A 26,723-nucleotide genomic window follows, 5' to 3' on the forward strand; every position below is an offset into this window, starting at 1 on the left:
AATTTTTCTCGGGTAAAAATTAGATGAAAATCTTTATAAAGAAAACATTTTGAATAAACGTGGGAAATAAAATACTTCAATCATAACTCGTTGAATAATTCGATTTGGTCCAAAGTTGTGAATACAAAAATAAATTTAAAACTACTGCATTCGACTAATTCCGAGAGAGATAAAAAAAAACTCATAACCGTAACACTTTTCGAACTATTGAAATAACTTCCCACTACGACGTTCTATGAATAACCTCGAAAAAAAAACTCGACTACATATTAAGGAATACAAGTAATTTTATCAAAGCAAAGTTCATCGAACTAGTCAGTTTGATGTCCTAGAAAAACATTTAATACAATATCAAATACAAAACGAAATTAATATCTATAAGGGTGTACTTATTAATATGTACCTATACAGTAAGAATTGTATTACACAAATACACTTTGTGTACGCAGCTATCACATTATCAAATCATATATGCCATCATTAGATACGGTGGTAATCAGGCTCGTATTTAAAAATTGGACACCACCAGGCATATAATTTATACCCCCCCCCCCCCAACAAAATAAAATAATAATAATATAACATTTTCGCACATAATCGAGATTCTTTAATATTAAAATATAACTTATACTTATTATCGTACATGAAAATCGTTTAATACCTTTTTTAATTAACAAACTAAACAAATTATAATATAATAAAAATACAATTTTTTTTACCTTACAAATTATAATATAATAAAACATACTTTCTTATTTTTTTTTTTCATTAAGTACATAATTTTTAAAATTAATTTTGATAAAATATTTTGCCGCCCCTGAGACTTGACGCCCCCGGGCGTGTGCCTACCTGTGCCACCTTCCCCTAAATACGGACCTGGTGGTAATATTAATTATGTTTTAAATCGATACATTTATCGTTGTGCGCGTACGATCCAGTGTGATTTCAATACTCTCAGCCGTGATCGTTTGGTTATTTTTGCCGTTCATAATAACGACACTAGCTTGTAACACCACGTGTGTTTTCGTTCGTAATATTATGAAACTATTATGAAAACATTAGTGTGAACGATATCACACGCCAATGATTACTCTCGTGCACCTATACAGTGTATAGGTCGCGTTATGTCGCACGGTCGACATGTTACCGCCCGCTAAATTTTGAATTGTTTCCATAAGTATTAGACAAACAAAACCTTTCCGGGAACAGACGGCAATATCATTTCGTGTGATAACGGCAACGGCGGCGGTGGAAGTGAAACCATGATAAAGTGTTCCTATTGAGTTACTAAACTTCGATCGTATCGTATTCAATCTCTGGTCTCTAATTTAAAACATCAATTATTCCGTTTATTCGCGTGATTCGAGGTACACATAAATTGCATGCGTCGGTGCCGACTTAATTTAAGTTCTGCAAAGGAAATTTCATCATAGCCAAAGCACAGTGACTGTTCAAAAACTTCATTGTGCGAGTCGAACGCTCAAAACTTCGATTGATTTTCCGCAGATCAGTGGCCAACACGTAGTGACGCGTACTCAACGGCGACTACCGCCGTTAGCATAACAATGTTTATTTACGGTTAGTATTATCATTACGAATAACGTTATTACATTATTCCGTATGCGCGAATCCGATTGGATTTGCACCGAATACTATTAACATTTAATATGCGGTTTTGGGTTATCCTTTGTATTTCACTTAGTTGGAAATCAACGCAAAAAACGTAGTAATTCAACAGATGTTTTCGGATTTAGTCAAATCAAAAATACGGATATTTGTAGATCTGCAGTGAAGTATATTCTTGGTCATAGAAAAATGATAAATATTTAGATTTCCCGTTGAACAAATCGTAATTTTAATTTCACTCTACATATAATTAAATTTGTTAATTTAATCTACTCGTTTATCTATTTTATATACATTTTATGATCTGTTTTACGTATACAGTTATTATTTTTAATTAATTTTCATCAAAAATCTGTGTTCACTATGTCAAGAATTACATTGATTATCGCACTGAAATTTATTAATTGCCTTAATTGGGTAATATGATCGTTTTGTTGTTTAAACATCGATTACAGTTCTGACAATTTAATGGACTTAAACTCTTAAAAAGCCGTATTGAAATAAATAAATATTTACGCTGTACAAAATCTAATGATATAACATTTAATTTTTCACAATAAGTTTCGGAAATAGCTCTGCAGTGGCTATGAAACAATAATCAAGTCTAACGTATTTTCATCCATGACAAGTGGTTTACGTGCTATCGAGGATCCCAAGTTCCACAACACAAAGTACCGAGAAATTGAAATCCATAAATATCGAATTCACACGTTTTCGCGAGAGAACTTAAACGGATTATGGACGGCTTTATTATTATAATGACTATATCAATCATGTTCGTCACGGTACGGTTTATGATCGACCTGTCGTCCCGCAAGAACTCTCATCTTTCTCACTCGTTCCTGCGTCCCTGCACACGCGGAACGCTCATCGTTCCGTCACGTAGCTCGCTCTCGTTTTACCTATGTTGTATTAATTTAATGTATTAATGTTTAACAAGACGTCGGGAAGGGAATCACGTTTCAACGGTATCACGCGCGCGCGACGAGCAGGTGCACGACGGAAGACAGTCGTTACAGTAGTATCTTCTTTAGTAGTAGTATAATCTTCTTTCCCCGTCTAGGTTCCACTGTTATCGCGATCGTCGTGAGATTCCGATACCGCTGACGAAATATTTGGAGAAAAAAGTCGTCAATGCGCGTTTACCTGTGCCGCGTGCACGGGATGCTCGCGCGTCTAAAACGAACAGTAGTCGCGGCGGCAGAGGAACCAGGAAATCACGTCATCAATCTTCCGGTCGCATTTCCCAGTAAACGCGCGCGTACATGTATAATGCATGTGAAACGGTAAAGTTAGACCGGGCGCAGGACACGCGCAGGATGTGGCGTGGGATAACGATATAACGGTTAAACAACGCGCGGCGTGCGCATTTGTTCACCTCTGACCCGTTTTCTCTCTCTCTCCAGTTTTATTTTATTTTTCCCGAAACCTCGTCCGTCTCCCGCGTTTTCGTCGACCTATTTTCACATCCCTCCACCCGTCGCCTAACAGACGTCCTTCACCCTCCTCTATCTGAACCACCGGATTACGCGGGTAAATCCATCAAACCATCTCGGCGTGCATTTGTTTTTTCCACTACGCATTGCTATTTTCGTTATTATAATAACGAGTAATCGCCCACCCTGACCACTCGGTCCGAATGGAAAGTCCGCAAATAGCCTTACTTTCTAAACTTTCACCAAAGCATATGAACATTTTGCGTACATCCTCTCCATTGGCGACTTTTACATTGAAAAATTATCAACATAACGACCAATACATATAGGTATATACGTATAATACGTGTTAGTGAAAACTATTTTTTTAAATATTTATAAACATTTTTCGGCTTACCGAAAGATTCATCAGCACAGTCCGATCCGATCTTTCTGTTTACAAATAACACATACGTTGCACGTATTCATGCATATGTTTGCTTTTCATTTTTTATCATTTTTTTTACATACATTTCGTGTGTAACATAAATATAATATATTCTGTAAATGAATGTCCACGATTCAAACATTTCGATCACAGCGACGGTCATTTTGATTTACTCGGAAACATGGAAAATATGTCGTTAAATAATGCAATACTGCGTTTGCAGCGGCAAGAGACTGTCAGCAGTACTGGTCCGTGAACTGAAATGGAAAAAAAATTACTTTCAGGTTTATTCGATATGATAAGCCGTCGAAAAACGATAATCTTTTTATGCTTATGAAGAGCTGATGTGTAAATAATTATAAATTTATGCAGTCATTCGTTAAAATATTCCAAATGCGTTTATTAATTAAAATACTGTTTTTTTGTATGGTGATTATATTGTAAAATTAATATCCGCGTAATTGATAAATTTATAGAAGACCTTTTTATTAATACTATTTTTACATTCTTCGATTTTATACGAACATACACTATACGGATAAAAAAAAAAAAAAAATACAATCCATTGCTTACTAAAACATGCCCACTTTAAATTTACCGTGGCTGAGAATATACTCGCACAAGTACTATTTATAAACGATAAATGAATAAAACATTTTTTTTTCTTTAAGCCTAGTAATACCAATAATAATTCACATATTTTTTTAAATTTTTAATTATGAAATGTTTTCTACAACTATTCCATTTGCCTAAACTGTTTGTTCATAATACGCATAATTTCTCTCAAAATGCAAACATATCAAATCCAACAAGTATATATCCGCATTTACTCATAGAACTTAACGTAAATTTACAATACTTTTTAAGCTAATATACCAAGGATCTTTATTCTTTAAATTATTAATTATAATAATTCATAACTATTAAATATTTATCTATAACACAATTATTCGCACTTATTATCATACTTCGTTTTTATCCAGAAAATATCTGAATTATTGAAATACATATACCAAAATATTTGAATTAATTTATATTTGAATACCTATTAGATACCTAGCATATGACAATTTTTTTTTTCATTTATTTGTATTTAGCATCTTTTTTTATAAAATTCTGAATTAAAAATCTCCTCTCTCCCGAATATAAATTTATCCTCTATACAAATATAAATAAAAATAAGACTATTTTATTTTTTATGAAATAAGTGACGTTGAAATTGTATATATATTATGTATTCCAGCAGTTCCCAAACTATGCACTGCCGTGCCATAGGGGCACCGCGACCACTTTCTAAAGGAATCGCGGTCTAAGTTTCATAACAAATAGTTTAAAATGTATAAAATTATTTTTCCTTATTGTTTTCGTAAAAACAATATAGTAAATAATGTAATATTTTCTATTGTGTATTTGGATACTCTCATTTAAAACGTACATCACACCAGCCCCGCCCAGTTAAAAATTTACTAAAAAAGTTATACAGATAATTAGTACTTAATTAGTATGAATTTGTATGGCCCTTCGCGAAATTTGTATGACATTAGTTTGTGAAGTATTTTATTTTTTATGTGGGCGGGGTTGGGGTGATGTCACTTCAGCCCCGCCCACAAGGAATTTGATAGAATTTGCATATCCAACTATACTAATATTTAGTATCCAATTAGTACGAATTTGTACGACGTCAGCGAAGTCAAATTTCTAATCACTTTTTTGAAAATTCGGTTTTCGCGAATACGCCGGGCAACCCTGGCCCCGCCCACACATCAACTTTTTAAATGTATACTAATTCTATCAAATTCCTTGTGGGCGGGGCTGAAGTGACATCACCCCAACCCCACCCACATAAAAAATGAAATACTTCACAAACTAATGTCATACAAATTTTGCGAAGGGCCATACAAATTCATACTAATAAAGTACTAATTATCTGTATAACTTTTTTAGTAAATTTTTAACTGGGCGGGGCTGGTGTGATATACGTTCATTTAAACCTTATTATATTTTTATATAATAATTATAATCATAATAACAATAATTTTTATTTATTTATTTTTAAGTTTAAAAATGCATTAATTTATACTTGAGTTAAATTTTAATAAAATTAATAAAATTGATTAACAATAAGTTTTTTTTTTTTTTTTTGTTCTATCTTAAATGTTATTCACAGCTGGCATCGTGGCTAAATTGGGTCCAAAAAAAGGCACCGCGGAAATAAAAGTTTGGGAACCGCTTATGTGTTCTAACGTATTTATGTCCATGATATATAAATAGATATATATATACATCTAAAACAAAGATTATACTAATTTTTATTTTCATTTAAATTCATTTTTTCATTGATAGTTTAATAATTAATTTAATATTTTTCATATACTCGTATAATAAGCAAATAATAAATCTTAAACTTTCTCCTACATGAAATGATAATTTTAAAAATGAAATAACACTTAGCATTTAGTATCGATTTCATAGAAAATTTGAATTTTTAAGTAAATTCCAAATTAATGATTTCATTAAAAGAATTTAATGAATGGATGGAAAGTGTATTGATATTCATCGACTCGCATTGTAAACATAAAGAGAGTTACTAAGTATTGAATTTCAGTTATACAAAAAATTAATAAAATTAAGACATCTATTGATAAAAAAACAAAAAAGCAAATGGATAAAAATAAATTGATAAACTTATGATTTAAATTATATTTGCATGTATTTTGTTTAGTAATATTTTATTAGGATATGTTTGGTGATACGTTTCGTGATATGAAAAATGTATATGATTGAAACTGTCACAGTATAGAGATTAAATACAAAATAAAATATCATGTGTAATAAAATTTAACGAGCAATAAAAAAATTAAATATGTTAATTTTATTAATACAACGATTCATTTTTCTTTTATTTTTTTTCATTTTCATTCACAAACACTACTCATCGCCATTCATAATTCCTATTTACATACTCAAGTGGAACCTATATCCATAATATAAATATGACATGTAGTTTAAATACATAGATGGAACAATTTATGAATAAATTTGTGGATGACTTAAAACACTAATTATTGTATTCATTTCGATGTCATATTTTTTAATATAAATTATAATACGTTATATTTTAGTAAATTAAATCCCGTTTTGTAAGCTTAAAATAACAGAACATTTATTATTGGTGCAACATTTACATCATACACACGTTGTTACTCACACTTGTGCGTGCATAAATGCGCGAAATATTTTTGAGTTTTTTTTTTTTTTTTTAAGTGATATACATCGCAAGTATCAGGTGTTGTTATGTTACAAGTAGCCAACTAGCAATCGTCTTACACACGTTACATAATATGAGTTGGAAAAGGAGTAATAACCGTTTTCTACCTCATTTATTTGTTCGCCTCTCTTGTTCCACTTCCGTGATCATTGTGAGTGTGGCGTGTGCAGATACAAATGTGATGTGTGTATAGTTTTGAAATACGCTCAGATTACACTAGAACATACTTTAACCCGTAATATCTAACATTAAAAAAAAATAAATAAATAAAATAAAATACCAAAATCAAACTCTTTTGTTCTACTATATCTGTTCGATGTACCTACTTCACCGTCATGATAGCGTGCACGCGTTTTGTCATGATTCGTGATCGAAGTTGAGTCTATCAATATTTTAAACATATTTTCGCAACCTAATGGTTGTGTACATATACAATGTATATTATACATGTTTGGTCGATATGCACCATAATGACGATAAATTCGACCGGCGAACGTCAAAGCCTCGCGTTAAGCGACCTCGTTTATCAACAAATCTGTCTACTAAGCAAACGGTGAAAAACCCAAGGCGTTTATCTCACCTCTACTTCTCTATCTCAACACTCCGTTCCTTTGGCACAAACGCTGGGTGAATTGATTTCCTTGCTCACCATAAAAACATCCAACTGTTGTAGACCCGAAATACGATCAACTACGCCAGGCCTCCGGCGCAGGTTCAAACTCTATCATCAAATGTTTACACCGACGGAAACACAATTACCGGTCATTTGAACGAAAGTGATGTACCTACGCCAAATACTTTTCGCAAAAACCCTATAAGTAGCGTTTAAATTGTAACGTTTCAACCTTCTGTGACGTACTCGATATTCAGTCGAATTCATCAGGCCAAAGTCTTTATTATACTTAAGACCTTAACTAAACATATGATATATTGATATCGAACTGCCTTCTGTAGTGTACCAAAACGAAAATAAAATATTGATGAAAAACAAAGCCATGCTCAATATGCGAACCATTTATATTCATGTACAACAGTATTTCTTAAACTTTTAGAGATCGCCGAACACAAAACAATAATATTTTCTTTTTTATACAGAACCGCGTTAAAGGAAGGTACACAAAACATGGCGATAAACAGCAACATTAAAAATATGCTAAAATACTAAATACAGCAAAATGTAATTCAATTATTTATTTATAAGGTATCAGAGCATTCAAGAAGTTACCTAGCATCTGATTCCAATAACATGAAAAATAATAATAAAATTAATGCATGCATCTTAATAGGATGGATGAGCTTGAATTTGACTCTACATATTATCGATATTTGGAGTAAGATTTGTTAATGAAATTCTTAGTGTCAGCGTAAAATCCAATCTTTTTCGATGATTATGGTTTAGACTCAATGCCTTTCCACTTATCATCTCGTATTCATAATGCACTGTATAGTGCGGTGTTCAATAGAAAAAAACGCAAAGTTCTTCAAGCATAGAAAGGGTAATCGTACACCACAGTAAACGGTCGCATTGAAACCAAACCGTCTGTTACATTTACCTGAGCAAGTGCCACATACTCATTTCTCGTTATCAACGGTAGTTTTTCGACCTTTCTTATATTGTATAAGCACAAAAAACTATTATTGGCTATATACTATTATTTTTTTTACATTACATACGGTAGTTGACTAACACGTAATATTCAAATATAATATTTTATAAATGTGCATGCCTAACAACATTTTTTTCCCATTACCCACTTTTGAATCACGTGTCTAGAAAATGATAATAATTTGAACTTTAGTCACATCAAGTTGTTAAATGAAATTAATTCTACTTTTGCAAAGAATAACTTGAAACAGCAATCTATTATTTCCATTAATAGCATTTTATTTTTTCTTCCTCCATACGTAATTGTTAAACTTTATGACATCCAACCTTAAGGCACATTAATGTTCTAAACACTGTAGAAATATTACTTGTCTACGCGTTCAATTCAATGTAGACCAAACGATTTTTTTTTTTTTTGCCGTAATTTAGTTTTTTATTTTATTGCTTATTTAATTCACGGTGGCCAGTATCTAAAACCTTTCAGAATTATATCGTGCCATTTCATATCGTTAAGAATGATGAATCGCAATAAACGTCGATAGTATATTATTTTGAGCGTTTATAAAGTAAAAATGCAAAACCATATTAATAAATTATACTTATCGATATATTTATGTATATAGCATGTAACTTTTTGCAAATATCATAGTTAATTCTACGATCAATAGTTATTTACACATAGGTACCATGCACACATTAAAGCAGAAATTCCTAACCGTTGTGTCGCGAAATTATTCAGGCGTTTCGTATAATTTTTGTCATATTATGTGTATTAAATATAATAATCAAAATTATAATATATATTTATCATAGCATTGACTTCGGAATTCCCTTGAAAATAAAAAAATGATAAAATATCCAGACAAAACAGCTATAATATTATATAGGTATCGGATACTACCTGATACAGGTATTACAATCAGTTTCGTTGAATTCTACTACATACTATAATGACTATGTGAAAATATAGCCTCTGCTGTTACTGTTACAATGATAATCGTACGTGTGTAATTGTTACGCATAATACTGTATAGGTATTTCAATCAAAAAATACTGCAAGTTAAATTTAAAAATTGATAAATTTTTAAAAAAGCATAACAACGAATGACAGTGATGTTTGTGAAAATGACAACAATTCATATATTCAAATTTTTATTAAACAATCAGCTTCAATAAGTAATAACATTTTAAATTAAAAAGTTAAACGTAAATATATTGATAGTTATTTATGTTTTGGATTTACGTGGAATGGTGATATTGATTATCCTTTACCAGTTTGTATCAGTGGCGCCGAACTACTTTTTAATAAGTGGTGCAAACACATATTTTAACCACCCAATCGTCCCTATTTAGATATTATTGGACCACCAATGATCAAAATATTAACATGTTTATATTAAGTTGTGAATCTACTACTAAATATCAACTAGCTACTAAGTACCAGTTTTTCAAAATTGAATAGAACCACCTATCAATTTTAAGTGGTGCAAATTCACCACATTAATTACGTATTCGGCATCGCTTGTTTGCTTGTTTGTACCGTTTCAACTGTTCACCCCGAATAAAAAAAAATATGTAAAAATCGCCAGTCTCAAATATCACATTATATTTGTATAGTTTATTAAAAACAATATATATATTATACATACGAGTAAATATGCCATCATTTATATTTATTATTATTTATTTAAGTGTGTCGTGAACATTTTTAAAATTATCAAGTGTGCCATTAGGTAAAAAAGGTTGAGAATCACTGCACTAAAAGAGTATTTCCCGCATAATTGTCAATCAAAAAAACCAAAGCAATTTAATTTACACAATTACCATACTAATGAATTTCTTATGGATGGACTGATAACATCATACTAATAGAACAATAATGAATGTATGCAAGCGTGTGTATGTGTGTAAGTTATGAAATATTTTCATTTTCCAATTATCTCACAACTAACATTTTAAATGAAAAGGATTTTTTTAAATATATTTTACTCTCAAAATATACACTATATGTAATAATTTTTAATATATTTTAATAAAACTCAATATGAAATATTTTTTTCAAACAAGTCATGACTTTATTACATTTCAGTGTATAAAAAGTTATAGGTACTGACTTCAGTAATCAGATCAAATAAGAATGATATCTTATAAAATCAATTTTCAACAGTCATCAAATCGGCAAATAATCATAAGAGTAATTATTTTCTTCGTTTTTAAAATCATATAAGCTTTTATACAAGATTTTCAATTCATTAAATTCTTTCAGAATTAACGTATTATTGATTATTTTTTGTGAATAAAATTAACTTAATTTTTTTTTTTTTTTATCGCTGAAAATGTCGCTTTGATATATTTGTTTAATTTTTATGAGATAATATAATATAGAAGATAACGAAGAAAGTCTTTTTGCGTCCTTGTTCATTTGAAAAGATCTGAACTCTAATTATGCAATTGGCTTCTATCCCAAACAAATAAAGGTTTATTTGAATACCGATGCTCTTCATCTTTCGAATACATTTGAAGAGTATATAATTATTATTACGCTTGTAATTTTATTACTGATTGCTTATCAGATCTTATTTCTATCAGACAAGGTATTTTTTTTCTCGATTAAATTAATTATCTACAATTGGTACCTTCAAACGTAACGTTATTATGAAAATACGTTTTCAAAGTCAAGTGTCATTATTGTAGCACAAATATTGTAATCATAAAAAAAAAAAAACATAATCGAATTATTCGAAATATTACATACATACATATAATATATACAATACATAATCGAAATATTAATAATATTATTATGACTACGACGAACACAGAGCATAAAATAAATCCACAAAAAGCTGATAAATTTACTTACCGACTCACATGTACCATAATTGCCTACACCAAGTGCCGCGTAAAACAATTTGTTATCCAAAACCAGCGATTACTAATCAGGAAATTAAAACAACCCGAAAGTGTCACGGGCGACTGTCGGAAGATGTGAAAACATATATATATATGAGCTTAGAAATATAGATTTATCATGTAGAATTTGAAGTTAGTGTTCTAAATTTAAAACACACGCTCTCGTATTATCTGTAGGATAGGATTGAAAATGTTTAAGAATTATATTTGATTAAAATGAGAACGCATTCTATGCCGCCGTTCAATCTTTGTCCAGCCAAGTCATGCGACGAGCGGTTAGCTAACAGTGGGTGAGGTTTGACAGTGACCGGCAGTGGCCAGATGGTAATATGTTGTCACACAAAAATCCCTCTCTGTGTCGCTGTTTTGTGCCACCGCAGTCTTGATACCGAACCGAAATCGTACAAACTAAAAATTTAACATTTCTCATAACTTTATAATTAATTTAATTTTTGAACTTTTCTCGTTAGATGGCTCGTCTGCACATAAAGTACTAGCGTTAAAAAAAAAAAAAATTATGCAAATCGGTCCAGTAGAACTTCAACTATAACTGTCATAAAAATCACCTCTCCATTTAATAATATAATAGTTATCGAGCGTAAAAATATAACGCTCGAAAGTTTTCACTGCCCAAGCGGAAACATCTGAACGTTGTATAAGATGTTTTCACATCAATAATTACATTTGTACCGGTTAAAACCAATTATCTAAGTTCTGAGCAAACCTAACAGTTTCTTCTTCAATTAGAGCAAGTGTTATGTTTACGAGAGACGATTATGCAGTCTGTAACGTTAATATTAAATTAATCTCATTGTCCCCGGAGCAAAATATCATAATTTTATCATTAAGCGACAACTCAAACACAGGGCTTATCGTATTGTTATTATGGAAGAAAGGTCCCTTAAAGTTTCATTCATTCAAGCCCTACAAACAAACCCATAGTGAATCTACCGACCGGAACGTTGTTTCATCCTTGTTGCAAACGTGCTAATTGTCACGTACTTAATCTATTAGTACACAGCATCAATAGAAATTTAACTACCTATATAGGACACGTTAAAATACAGGACCATTATTTATATGTTTACAGAAAATAATGCTCTCCACGGTCCGTAATTTTAGAGACTGGACCGGACTGAAAATGTTAAAAAAGGACCGAAGCCGGACCGAACCGATTGCTACATTTAATTTTAGACCGGACTGGACTGAAAATTTAAAATAATTTTTTAGAATGGACGGAGACCGGACCGCCCGTCCGAGCTAATAAATTTCAGACTGAAAAAACTTATGGACCAGACCGAACCGAACCGCAGACTTATTTTTTTCTACCATACAAGACCCCAAGTATAACATAATATGATAGAGCGGATAAACGATTCAAACTAAAAAAATATTACACCATGAAAATAGACTACAGTAAATTTATATTTTAGTTTAGGTGTATTAGGTATATATATACTACACTATACTATAATCGCATTGTAACACAAATGATAAATAATAAAGTTTAAAAATTAAAACGGTAATAAATAACAATATTAAAACTATTAATAATATATAAAAAAATACAATACACATAATTTGTTTATTAGTTTTTAAAAATAACGTGAAAATATCGAACTACTTGTTATCTGGCCTGGCTAATGGACTATTTTCCAAGTATTATCGCTTACCGGAATTATCGTCAAGAATGGATAGAAATTAGAAGTGCACATTTCATTTCCAATCTCCGTTTCCCCAAAATATTGTATAGATAAACTATAATTAATAAAAACCAAGAACATAATGTGTGAGTATTTAATTGGCAGTTGTATACATTTATATATTTTGACGACGCAACCTGGCGTGGCACTTCCACAATATTCCACGTTACACGCACCATAACGAGAATAATAACAATTTTTCTTAAAAATATGTTCGATAATAAATTATTAATAGTCAATAGATACCATGAATAGCTTTGAGATATATACAATATACATGATAGGACATACAATGTATACAAAACAACGGTGCTGGGGTAAAATATTGATTCCCATGGACCATAATAATAATAATCTTGTTATTAATTCTATAATTAATGTCTTTATGATTTTAAATCATTGTTCAATAGACATTAGATTTGAAACAAGTCGTAATATTAGCCGTACATTTTAAACTATTCGGAACCGATCGGTTCGGACAGAACCGGACCGATCTGATTATATTTTAGAAACCGGACCGAATCGAGATTATTATAGTTTAAATCAGGACTGAACCAAAATTATTCAAAAAAATATTGATTCGGATCGAACCGATCCTTCACCTATTTTTATACGATAAGACCGGACCAGACCGGACCGGATTGATACAGACCGGACCGTGTAGAGCACTAACAGAAAGCGTATTTTCATAAAAACTATTAAAAAAATAAATAAAACAATATTTTATAATATAATTATATCGTTTTCAATGTCGGTGACTTGTGGTTTTAATTAAAATGTTAAAAATATATCATACTTTTCGAAACCGTGATCAGACATAGTTCAGCATACAAAAATGGTTGAACAGCTAATAAATTATAAGCAAAACATTTGCTTTAATATAAAACGTTTGTCGTTGATGATTGTTTGAAAAAAGAAGACAAAAACTACAATATTAATATATTAAAAAAATAGTTTCAAACCAGGGCTTGCAAACGTTATATTTGATAAAAAACAATTGAAATTTGTAAACGTAATATAACGGAAAACGATAAACATAAATAAATAAATAGCACGAAACAAAACGTAACGTTTAACAAAATATATGATATATCATTAAACTAAACATAATGCAAAACAGTATATATATATTATTCCATTAAACGAAATAGTTAATTTCCAATTATTTAATAACACTTATTAGTATTCAATTATTTATTTAATCCAAGAATTAATTTTATTCCGTATCCGGCCTATCCGGGAGATCCTGTATTAGATATTATTTTAAAATTTAATAAGAAGGTATTAATAGAATAATTTAATTACCAATCCCTAATAATAGTGATACCCTGATAATATTGTACTGTACTATCTGTACTACAGTCGAAATTTATACCATTCAAGTTATTCAACTATTGCGTTCGGTATTCAGTTTGCTCAGATTTGTTCGGTCGTCACTCATCACTATTTGTCTAATTGTTGTCAAATGTTTAATATTTATATTTTATACTAATATACTTATAGTTTTAACGTGCATACGTTTTCTTTATATTAGTTAATTCATAGTTGAAATTCAAAATTTCAAAATAATAATCATGATTTTTTTTTTTTTTTTATTCATTATTTTATTATAAAGTCCTTATAGCCTAGGAAATTTATTAAATTTAATAATACATTATCATTTATTACTCTTATAATTAATTATTATCATACTGTTTTATCATTTATTTTGTTTCCATCTCTTTACGAACTACCTATGTATTGTAATTTAATCTGTATCACTGTACCCTGTATTTTGTAAACAATATGTAATTGGATTATCCAACCCATTTAATTAAATAAATAAAATAAAATCAATAAAATTATACAATACCTACTTAAAACTCAGAATAGAGAAATTATGTCCCTAAAAATAGGTCATAGTCACTTTTAAATTGCGGCCTGTGTACTTTTAAAACAGGTATCTAAATGCTTTTGAATTTTTAAATAACGATAAACGCAAAAATTGTATAACGTTTTAATTTTGAATAATGATAAACACAAAAGTTGAATAGCGATAAAATCAAAATTTGTGTAATATTTTGATTGTAAATAACGTAAAAAATAATATTTTTTCAAATGCAAGCCCTGTTTCAAACACAATAATATTTTTCTTGTTCAATACGTAAATTATAAAATATACAATAAAAGGTGATAACATTTATACCTTTAAAGTTCAAATTCAAGTATAATATCATAGAATATGATTTATTGGTATTAATTTTTGTGTTGAATATTAGTACCGATACTTCAGTTTATTTAACAGTATTCTGTTTAATAATATTTTAACACATGAGAAATCAATTTGCATGAACATATATATTTTCTGCGAAGGAAGTTGTATCTGAGATCGCGAACATTTCGTTAATAGTATTACGATTGTTACATTTTTATTTTCGATCTTACAAAATTTGGATTTCACAAAATAAATATACATTTGGGATTCAAAGATATTATAATGTTTTGTGGAGAATTTGCCTTGTACGAGACTTACGTGTACACTAATCCGTTTGTAATGATACCTGAAAGAGAAAAAAAGTCTCTGCAATGAAACTGCAAATCGTCTTATTTACGATACGGCATGGTTTGACCCAACTGGGTGGTTCAATTTACATAATTTTATGTTCAAGGAAATCATACATTAGTACATATTAGACGCAACGTTTTCACGAAAATACAGTATTCACCATGGTAAAGATCATTGTCCACCTAGTAGCTTTAAGTACGTCCATTTTGATTAGGGTAGTGCCACGTGCTTAAGGACACACTTACACATTTTCGCGTATTAAATGACGGTCGTGCACTTAAAAACCCATCGAATGTTTCTAATAATCGTGTCCAGATCCCGTGAAGTAGTGTAATATTCACCTAAGTGGTCAACCGTTGGGATAATTTGACCAACAAAGCGTCCTTAAACATTGCCGGGTAAAAACAAAGGATCATCGTTGAAGGTTCAACTATGTGGTGTTCGATAGTGTATATATATATATGCTTATAAAACGGTTGGAAGTTGCGTGTGTAGCACCTACATCCGGCAGGAGAGCTGATTAACGAAAATCGGGAGAACGGGAGTCGGGACGATCCTGTCACGTGTACACTAAACACCCTCCGATCACTTACAGTCGACCCATCGAAACTTTCCCGGAATTCGATTAAAGTGCATAGTCCACCTCAAAAGAAATAATACATAGTGCGCGACGTCTGCCAGTGAATACGAAATACTTCAAAAACATTTATTAAACTGACAGTATACTTTCAAGTGTAATTCAATATCTTTATCTTGACGACGAAAAACAAACAAACTCGATGAACCACGATAACGTGTAGTTGCAACGTCAACAATAATTATTATCATAGTGTGAACATTACTACTTAATACGTTGTATTTTAATGGAAAATGCATATAAAACGATCCATTTTATGTACACGATAAATTGTATAACCTAAATGCATCAAATAATTTATTAGCATTATGATTTTTTTTTTTTTTTGTTTATTTATGTTTTTTAAAAAGCACGGCTTCAATTATTGCTTTAAGCTGCAGTTGTATAATTTATAACGTTGATTTTTTATTGGATAAAAATATAATTTTGAACAACAATTATAATTGATAAACATTTTAACAGATATATAGATATTTAAAAATACAAATATATGGATAAATATAAGTTGTTATATTAGTTATGTTGCAGTATTGAACTAATATGTGACGTTATTATAGCGAATCGTAATAAAAATATTAATCACCGATGAACGTTTTGAAAAATAATAAATATTAAAAATATACAACATTTATATGATGTAAATACGTACTTGCATTTGATTTCTCTTCAAACAGAATTACTTATACATTTGGTAAAACTACTCTTAAGTACACTTAACCACGTAGCAACTATTTGTGATTTATATAATCAACAATTTTAATACACCGCTCGTAACTAAAATATATGTATGGACATTATTTACCATTATCCACATTCAGAAAAACCAGTCTCAAGAAAAAAATATAACATACCATTTTACTTGAAAAATATCATACCCCATAACCGATCATATTTTTCATATCAAACACAAAATATACACGGTGAGATATTAGTTTTAAACAATCCGGAATAAATTTGTTTATAAAATTATAAATTAAATTTACTATTCTTACCTCACAATTAACTTTTCTGATGAAATATATCATTAAGTCAAAATGTTATTCTAAAAAAAAAGAAAAAAAACCAAAAAGAAATTAAAAGTAGTGGTATATTTTTTCTTGTTGTTTTATGCGGTATTGAAATTGAATACGGCAATGTTTACGAAGAACAAAAGATAATATACTTGTTAACATTCAAACAAATATTTTTTCTGGAAAATACTTTTTGTAACCGTTAAAATACTCTTCTAGAAGTTTCATAAACTATATGTATAGTTTATAAATTGGACACAGATGGTACTTTAAATAGTTATTCTCTAGAGTTCTGCGAATAATTATCAAAAAATTACAAAATTAAAGTGTTGAAATTGATATACTTCGTTATGACTAACAGGAACAAATTCATACAATTTGATTTAATTTAAAAATATTATATAAAGCACCTATGATTAGTGCTTTCTAGAAATATTGAAAATTGTTATACTTATATTAAACGCAACATTTTAAAAAGTTATAAAACTCACTATTTTTTATATTTATTATAGTTTTAAAACTAGAAATTAATAATGTATAAATATTGATACATAGAAATCTGATTATTTTTTTGAACTATGATAGTTATATGATGAAAATTATTTTACAAATTATAATCGTAAACACTTTTAAGCCGAGTTAAAGAATTGTATTTTAATACAAATTGCTCCCAATAATTATTTTACATTTTTAATTTTACTTTAAATTTTGTATAAATTTACTTTATAAAATCACAACTAAAAATAATCTTTTTTTCCATGAATTATTTTATTAATCTATTTCAGAGGAGAGTTTTTTCGGTTGGTAACTAAAAAATGAATGTTAAATACTTTATAATTTTTAATTAAAACATAACGTTAAAGGAAAGTAATTTAAAGAAAATAATATTCCATAAAAATAATTTATATTTTAAAATTAAGAACGGGTATAAATAAACCGAAAATAATATAAATTATCAATTTATTTAGAGATATTGTGTATTGCATGTAATTTATAATCAATAGCTATGAAACCCGAAGGAATAGTTTAAAAAATCTTTTACGCGTTTATGAAATGTTTGCTTTTTAATGGTATGATAAAGAAATTCAATTTTTAATAAAGATAAAGATTAGTTAAATATAAAAAATATTTCTTTATATACGCGACTATTGCATAAACTTAGTAAAAAAATATTTATTACAGTATCAACTTTGAAATTCAAGTACTATATTTTAACAATAAAACTTCCCTATGTCTCAAAAACCCTATACATTTATACATTGTAGAATAACTATATATTTATATTATGTATATTGTTTAGAGGACTAATTTTGTTGAAGATTATTGAAAACCTGCCTTTATTTATTTATTTTTTTTTTTTTTAGTTTTATATTTGTTTCATTTGATAATATAAATGCTAATCATACTATAAAGTTACAATTGATATCAATAACTAATCAATGCCGTACACATTTTATGAATTTATTTTTTAATGATAATTATACATTATATAAAAATATATGTATATATAAATAAAGTGCCTTAAATTACACTAAATCGCCTGACCTAGCGTTTCGGAGTATTCATATGAATATATATCTTGGAACGTTAAAATTCAATAGTGAACATCGGTTACATTGCGTAGTTTTGGTTTACAAATGCTCTTCTAACTGGATTTAAAGAAAAATAACGAAATCATAAATCACTCTATATACGGAACGAAGAATACAATTATCGAACGGCGTCCCACTTATGCAATTTCACTAAACGCCGCGCAAAAGATGTTCGGTAACGAAACAAGGTCGTCATCGTGTACGCGAAAAACAGAACCGTAAAAACGAAATTTTGTTTTACAAACGCGTGCGTCATCGCAGCCATTTACGGAAATTAATAAAAGATTTTACGAGCGATTAACGTCGAAAAGTTTTCGCCGCCAGTTGTTTTTCGACAACAATTTCGATCGTTACATCATATTATACGTGCGTACCAGCGTATAGATACCGACCTCGGTGACCATTGCAACTACATGTGACGTGCAACTATGAAATTTCTTTAATAATTGTATGTATTACGAGTAGTGCCAGATTTAGTGCGAAAGATTGGGATGCAATGCACTAAGACCTTAAAGTCTGAGGTATCTTATGGCCCTCGGATGCAGATCCGGTATATTTCTTTAGTAGCCTTAGTATTACATTAAGATTACGAGTATACTATAAATATATATTTAATTGAAAACATTTTACTATCAAACATCGATTTATGAATTAAAATAGTCCACACATTTTAAACGTAATCATAAAAATTTTCATTGGATATTGATTTATTTTATGTGCTAAAGAAATAGATAAGATTTATCGATTCGTGTTGATCGTTTTAGTCCTCTGATTACTAATCGGAACCCTGGTCTCCTGGTGTTTGAGCCCGATATTAGTGTGTACATCGTTTACATGAACAAATGAACGAAAACAGAGTTTTTCACGCACGTTGTACGCATTATACTGTCCGTGCAGCCCGAGTGATAGATACGGTTCACGAGCCTAACGGCAGTTTTACATGCAAATCCGGAAAATTCGTTTATGGGAGCAAAACAAAATTAACCATCCGACGCGGCACAGGTGTCGTCGTTTGCTGTACGGGACGTATTACGTACGCTAAAAGAGATATAAAAGTATATGTAAATATAATGTAAAATATAATGTAAATAGGTGCACGTGTATGTCGTGTATGTGTGTGTGTGTATACATAACACAATGTAAACAAATACATACACTTGTAGGCAGTAAGCACGGTGTAACGACCGTCGTTCGGACCGGAGTTAATTCCTAAACGTAAAATGCCGAGCAGCAGCACGAAGTTGCCTGCTCGTACACGGTGTGGAATCGAAAGAGAAATTTACATTTCTCCCCACCCCGTCCTCTTACCCATCATGAAAACAACACCGTTTCGTCCTCTTATCGGTCTCCGCATAACATAAAAGTCCGCTAATGCTGACGTATTGCAGTAGTGGGTTCCTATTAAAATGAACCCACGCTGAGTTTTCAGATTAGTCGTCTGCGTCCCGGCCGACCCTATTCCGCGTGGTCCGGTTGAGGGTTCACGTTCGACGGAACGGATAGAAAGCGGAAGCGAAAAAAATACGGAAAAATATTAGCGGTCAGGACCGGCAGTAATTGTTTCTCGCTCCTGCTGTTCCGGGAACCCAGGTTCACATGATCTCACTCGTCACGAACACGACACCGGGGTGAGTTTGTACGGTAACCACCGTAACAATAATAAAGTGTATTACACAAAACCCCGTAGAAACATACGTAAAGTTATATTAACAAAACGTTTATTATTTAAGGATTGCTGTGACTGCCAACATCTGCTTCAAATTGTCCGTCCATCTCTATCTTCTCAAAGAACTCGGTTAAAGATTTTGTTTTTTACTTTTGCTATCAACTTTTTCCTCATCAACGCTCTTTCGAGCAATAATACAACTATAATTTTGCGTACACTTAATTTTTTACTTCAATCCAACCTCCAAATCTAGTGATAGATAGCAGTGTGAACTCTAACAATATACATAATTGATTGTCTTTGACCGGGGTGGGAAACTGGCGACCCACGAGTCTTTTTTATCTGGTCCATGCTATATTTTCAAATTACTTTATACAATTTTAGAGCTTATCGTCTATCGGTATAATAACTTTTATCTAGTATTAAACATAGTTAAATATCTAAATGTCATGTATAATATATCTATAGCTTTCAACCATAGCTGTTTGTACCGAACTATTTAACTATATCAGTTTCTTCGTATCGTTCGTTTGCTGTCGTGTACGTTGAATTTATTATTTTCGTGTATATAAATGCTAATTAAAATGCATATTTCAAAAGACTTTTTTTTTTGCTTTCCATAATATGGGCCTCTAAATTTTAATTTTCTAAAAATTGGCTCTCTAGTGACTTTGAGTAGCATATCCCTGGGTCTATAATATGTCCAACAATTGCCGAGATATTACATGCTGTAAAAAAAATTTTTTTTTGTTATAATTTAAACATGTCGTATTTTTTTGTAACATTCAGACCGGTATACAACTCCGATTCTCCATTCCGGTCGATTGTTCGCTTCCTCTTCCGGTCCCTAAAATTTGTTGACTCTCGCATAATTTTTAATTTGCCCTATAAAAGAATTTGGTGGATACACTATAAGTAAATATAATTATCGACCGCACACAATTCGTTCACGTTTTCGATGAACTGTTTGCTTCTACCGCACCTCGTGCTAATCGACCGTGGTTGTGTTACATATCACCTGCCTTGCAATCATATCCGTTTGCAGTTGACACACTCGAAATGGTGCTGGCAAGTTAATGGCGTTTTTTCGCACACAAAATATATTAAACTGGGTCAAATGCATTTTTCATACGTATGTCGTGTATGTACGTAACGTAGGTAATGATATCGCTATGTGTTCATGCGCATTGTTTTATTATCATTATTATTATTATTATTTTTTTTTTTATTATTATTATTAGTCAACGTTCCTTGTATACGCGTGTTTTATTATTATATTATCATGCATTTTTAGATCGCGTCGGTATTGCACTAGTGGTGTCCGTCCGAGTCTGATGTGCAACGTATAAAGTATTGATGCTCAGTCTACCGTAGTACGGTCTATGAGATATGTCCAGACAGAAAGCATTTTTTTTTTTTTATTACAGACCATATTTAAAGAGAATGCCTTAAAAATAGTGTCCTTTATCTTCTGTTCAGTGCTTCCAACATCTTCATCACTTTTTAAAGTATAATTTTCGTATAATTTTCTCAAAAATTATAGCCTCTGGTTTCTACGTAGACCTCATCGGACGTACTATTAACATATTATTGTTCAACTGCTGCAGCACTATTTTATAGAATATTATTAAAGTTTGTTACGTATTCATCACGCTTCGTCAACCACGGTTTGAACAGTTCAAAGTGAATATGGATTTTGTCCACGAAACGACTGCCATAAAAAAAAAATCAACACTAATTGGAAAGTATTATAAATGTCTATCGTTGTGGATACCTATAGTACTGCTATCGCATATTAATAACGTATTACACACGTAATATTGTATCTAACAGAAACGTAAAAATTGAAGTTTCCTCGTAAAATCAAATACTTTTTCGCTTTCCGAAATACAAAACTATTAACGAACTATTATTTCGATAGGTTAAAATAAAAATTGTCGTCGAAAACTATACACGCCACTATGTATCGTATATATTAAAGAGTATATAAGCGTGTGATTCTAAAATTAATCATACGGTTATGTATTGTTCTGCATGAATGTAATTTACGATATCTATTCACGTACAGCGTTTTTAACAAAAGCGTTGCATTACAGCGTATTGGTCGGTTTTTGGAGTACGTTATCTAAGATTCATTAAAATATTAACTTTGCTATTTTAAAATGTAATTTAACCGATCGACAAAAATGCAATTCTCAGAACATATATCACCCGGATTTCAAATACACCAGTTTCCGACGATGCAAATAAAACGAAATTATTGTAGAATGAGTTTTTTCGTAGCACTTGGTTGAATAATATTACCATTATAATTATAAAACAACTGATAAACGATTCAAAAATATATTTATTTACGCATAACGTATTATAAATATGATAATGTACCAAAATATTTTTCAAGGTAACTAATCTTCGTTAACAATGTTTCACGGAAATAGTAGTACGTTAACTATAAACATGAATTACGTTCATAATTCAAAATATAATAATCAACTACGTTTGATAATAAAGTTGAGCGTTTATTTTTATTTTATATGACATGTAAAACGTAATCGTTTTTTCTACAACGCTAACGTAAAGCGATTAAATTAAATTCTATTTGCATTTTAAGCCTATTTTTTTTATATTTTTATATTTTCTTAATCGCATGTATATGATTTTCAAATTAAAATTTTTAATAGATTCCTTTGATACGTGAAACTGCTCTAAGTGATTGCCAATAATTTTTTTTGTGTATAGTTTAAAACCTATTCCATTTCTTTTCCAAGAATCCAATCAAACACCGTTTTATAATAAATATGAATATGTAAAGAATTTTATCTACAGACTTATAATTGTTTGAAATAATGAAATTCAAAATAATTTGCATGTAAATGCTTAATTAACATGCAAAGTGTACTTTAGGATTTATAAATATGATAACGAAGTCTTTGTATACATATTTTCAATACATATACAAGACAAATACAAATAAATAAATATATTATAGTTTCTATGAGTCTAGAAAACAGTCTTTTCAAAACGAAACTGTTCTAATGAATAATTATTTATAAAAAATTAAAAAATTTTAAAATTTCGAATAGTATATTATACTTACTAAACATTTTAACCATAATAATAATCAAGGTCAGTGACAATAAAATCAAACTAAATATACGATTTATAAAATTTTGTATATTTTGGTTTTTTTTTTTTTTTTATCTACCTACCTTATTTTATTCTAATCGGTTTTAATAATATTATATTTTAAATTCATTTCATATAATGAAGTAGATATTCTTACATTTATAATGTCCAACGAAATATAAATCGCTTAATAATAACACTTATTTAATCAGGTGGTAGTCAAATCATTATATTATTTTGCATAATGTACATGTAAGATGTTTGCTAACTACGTATTTTACCCTATAAGATTATTAAATTATTTTCTGGAGTCTAATAAGTAAGCATGTTTTATTTATCATTTTCATAAAAATTTTTAAGTATAGTTTATACTCCGTAATGTTATATTCCAATATTTATAGTAATCAAAAGAAGTAGTATTGTTACTCACACATAAAAATTGTTCAATGGTATTTTGTATTTCATTCATTACATTGGGAATAGAAAATATTAATTATTTACAATAATTCAAAACATAATATATATTTGAATAACTAATTTGTAAAAAAAAAAAAAAAAAATCATAGTTCTGTTAGTTACAAAAAACTTATAAACATAAATTGTTTTAAAAATATTTAGTTTATGATTTTTTTTTTTTTTTTTTTTTTATATAAGTACTTACACATTATTTCTATATTAAAAGTGTATAAAATAGTTGGGTATAGTTTTTAATGTGATAAAAAAAGAATGAAAGTTATAAGGTAAAACGAAAAATGTAAAATATTAAATCAAAAATTAAACCTTATTTTGTGTTCTAAGCATATTTTTAAGATAAAAATCTGTGTATTGGTTTTATAGAGCTACTGCGTCATAATATTGGATTGTAATTGAATCTACTCAAATAGTTTAAATTACCTAAAATAAACGAAAACATAAATAGTTTAGGTACATATATTTACATAGTGAATGAGGTCAATGGTTCAAATAACATAAATATGTGTTGATATTGTTATTAATCTATTTTTAATTTTTCATAGAGAACGGTATAAATATAAGATACCTTATTTGTTTTTGTAATAAAAACTAATCTACTACTCAAATTTTTTCTTATAAATTTTTAATATGAGTTTATTTAAACCTAAATCGTTATCTATTGGATTAAAAATGTGACCAAAAATAAATAAGTTTATATGATTCTTCAATTAATATTTTAAAAGTTATAATACATTTATAAAAGTCAAAATTAGCATTTATATTTAAAAGTCTATGAACAAATCTTTATTTTTTTAATGTTATATATAATCAATTTTTCATAGTTAGATTAAATATAAATTTAATATGAATTTAAAAGTGTTTATAGCATTATAAAGATGTATATAAATTAAATAAATGTATACCGTTACACTTTAATAGATGAATATTAATATGATTTCTATCACTTCAATTTTCTTGAATGGTTTTCATGGTGGACTTATATATTTCACATAATGTATAACCCAATAATCGCATATACAATATCAAATATCCTTTAACAATAGAATTTAAGTCAGTAAATGTTGAAACATTAACAATTTGTTTTCGTTTTGAATCTAGCCATAATAATTTTTGAATTATATACAAACATTAATTATATATTCAACTTCTTTGTTTTATATTGATTTTTAATCGTTGTGATTTGTTCGTAACATGAAAGCTAATCAATTATCTATGAGGAGAAATGTTGAAATCAGTATATTTATATTCAATCTATAAAAAATGTTTTGTAAGTTCTTTTGGTAAAATGTGAAACAAATGAATGTAACAGTGTCTTAGCAATAACTAGTTGACCTAATTTTAGCAATTTCGAATAATAGGGTTTAACCAACGGACGCACTAGCATACCGTTTTTCTCTGGTTCACTAACACCGTCCTGTTGATAAATTGGATGCAGCTGATTTGTATAGGCAAATTTAACTTCCAATTAAAACTATGACCATTCGACTGGACTATTACTTTAATGCTATTTTTACTAAAAGACAATAAACTGTTGGTCCAAAAACTATTTTCATGCTCAAAATAAAATAATATCAACATTTTGTTAGTTACACACCGATGAATTTAGTAAAATATTGTTTAACTATAGTTTCTCAACCCTATATTATATTATAAATGTGAACATTTTTTCCAACCGAAGACAAACATACAATTCTAGCTTTTATTTTATTCTGGTCCCACGTGATTTAATTGCATAGCAATTAGTTATTAATAACTTGACTGTTGACGTCGACGCATCAGCGACAAATCATATTTGTTCTATGCGGCGGACGTCGACGATGCGTTAGGTTATGCATCGTCGACAACCTGTTAACAAAGTAAACAAATGCAGGTGTTTAGTAAATATATTCTTTTTTATTTTTCCACCAGTCCGTGATTTTTTCCTATTTCAATGAATACACCCAATATTTTGTCATCAAAACTCGCTTCTCAGAATAATCTGTTTATTTGACAACCGTAATAATATCATCATCTTTTAATTCATTTCTAACGGTAATAATACGCATTAGAAAACGTCAACTACAAACAATATTTTACCCTCATCAATTAAATGCGTTTATTACGATAGTCGTAATGTTGAATTAATTCAGACGAAAAAACAACAGAGTTATTTATATTAATTTAATTTCCAATAATTATTATTTAATTATATACACACGAAGTGTTATTGTTTCGCTTATGGGAACCGAACACTTTACGTAGGTTGGCAATTATATTAGTGTCCCAGTGTTATATTTGATGTTTCTAATAATTTCTTCAAAATTTTTTCGAAACATTTTTATTCGTGAAATCATACAATTTTTGAACATGTTGATATCAGATTATAATATCGGACTTAAAACATAAATAACATTTAAAATAAAAATAAAATTACTTTTAAAAGTTTGATGATTACAGACCAATGGAGCAATTTCCTTTAAAAATGATAAAATAGTTTGGGCTTCAATCGGTTTCATCAATAACAATCGTAATTATTTTTTTTCCATAATTTAGTAAAAGAGCAAAGCATTTGAAACCTATATGGTGTTTATGATAATTTAATAATGAAATAGAAACTGTTTGAAGAAAAACAATTTCTACGAGTATATGATTTTATCATCTAAAAATATATCATTTGACTACTGTGATCATCTGATATATGATAATTTCCCAAAT

At 29.5% G+C, this 26,723-nt stretch overlaps 1 protein-coding gene across 6 annotated transcripts in view; it reads left to right on the top strand.

The window, feature by feature from the left end:
- The window catches only part of LOC112688636 (somatostatin receptor type 5-like), a 256,452-nt gene that overhangs the window by 90,872 nt on the left and 138,857 nt on the right, over positions 1-26,723 (top strand). The window contains exon 1 of one of the 6 annotated variants that reach the window (XM_025561971.1): positions 20,237-20,391. The exons of the other annotated variants lie outside the window; for them this stretch is intronic. The gene's annotated coding sequence lies outside the window, so the exon portion shown is untranslated. Of the gene's footprint in view, positions 1-20,236; positions 20,392-26,723 lie in introns of those variants that run through there. 6 annotated transcript variants of the gene reach the window in all.

This window comes from Sipha flava, unplaced genomic scaffold, assembly GCF_003268045.1.
Source record: "Sipha flava isolate LNK unplaced genomic scaffold, YSA_version1 111_pilon_pilon, whole genome shotgun sequence".
Lineage (NCBI taxonomy): Eukaryota > Metazoa > Arthropoda > Insecta > Hemiptera > Aphididae > Sipha > Sipha flava.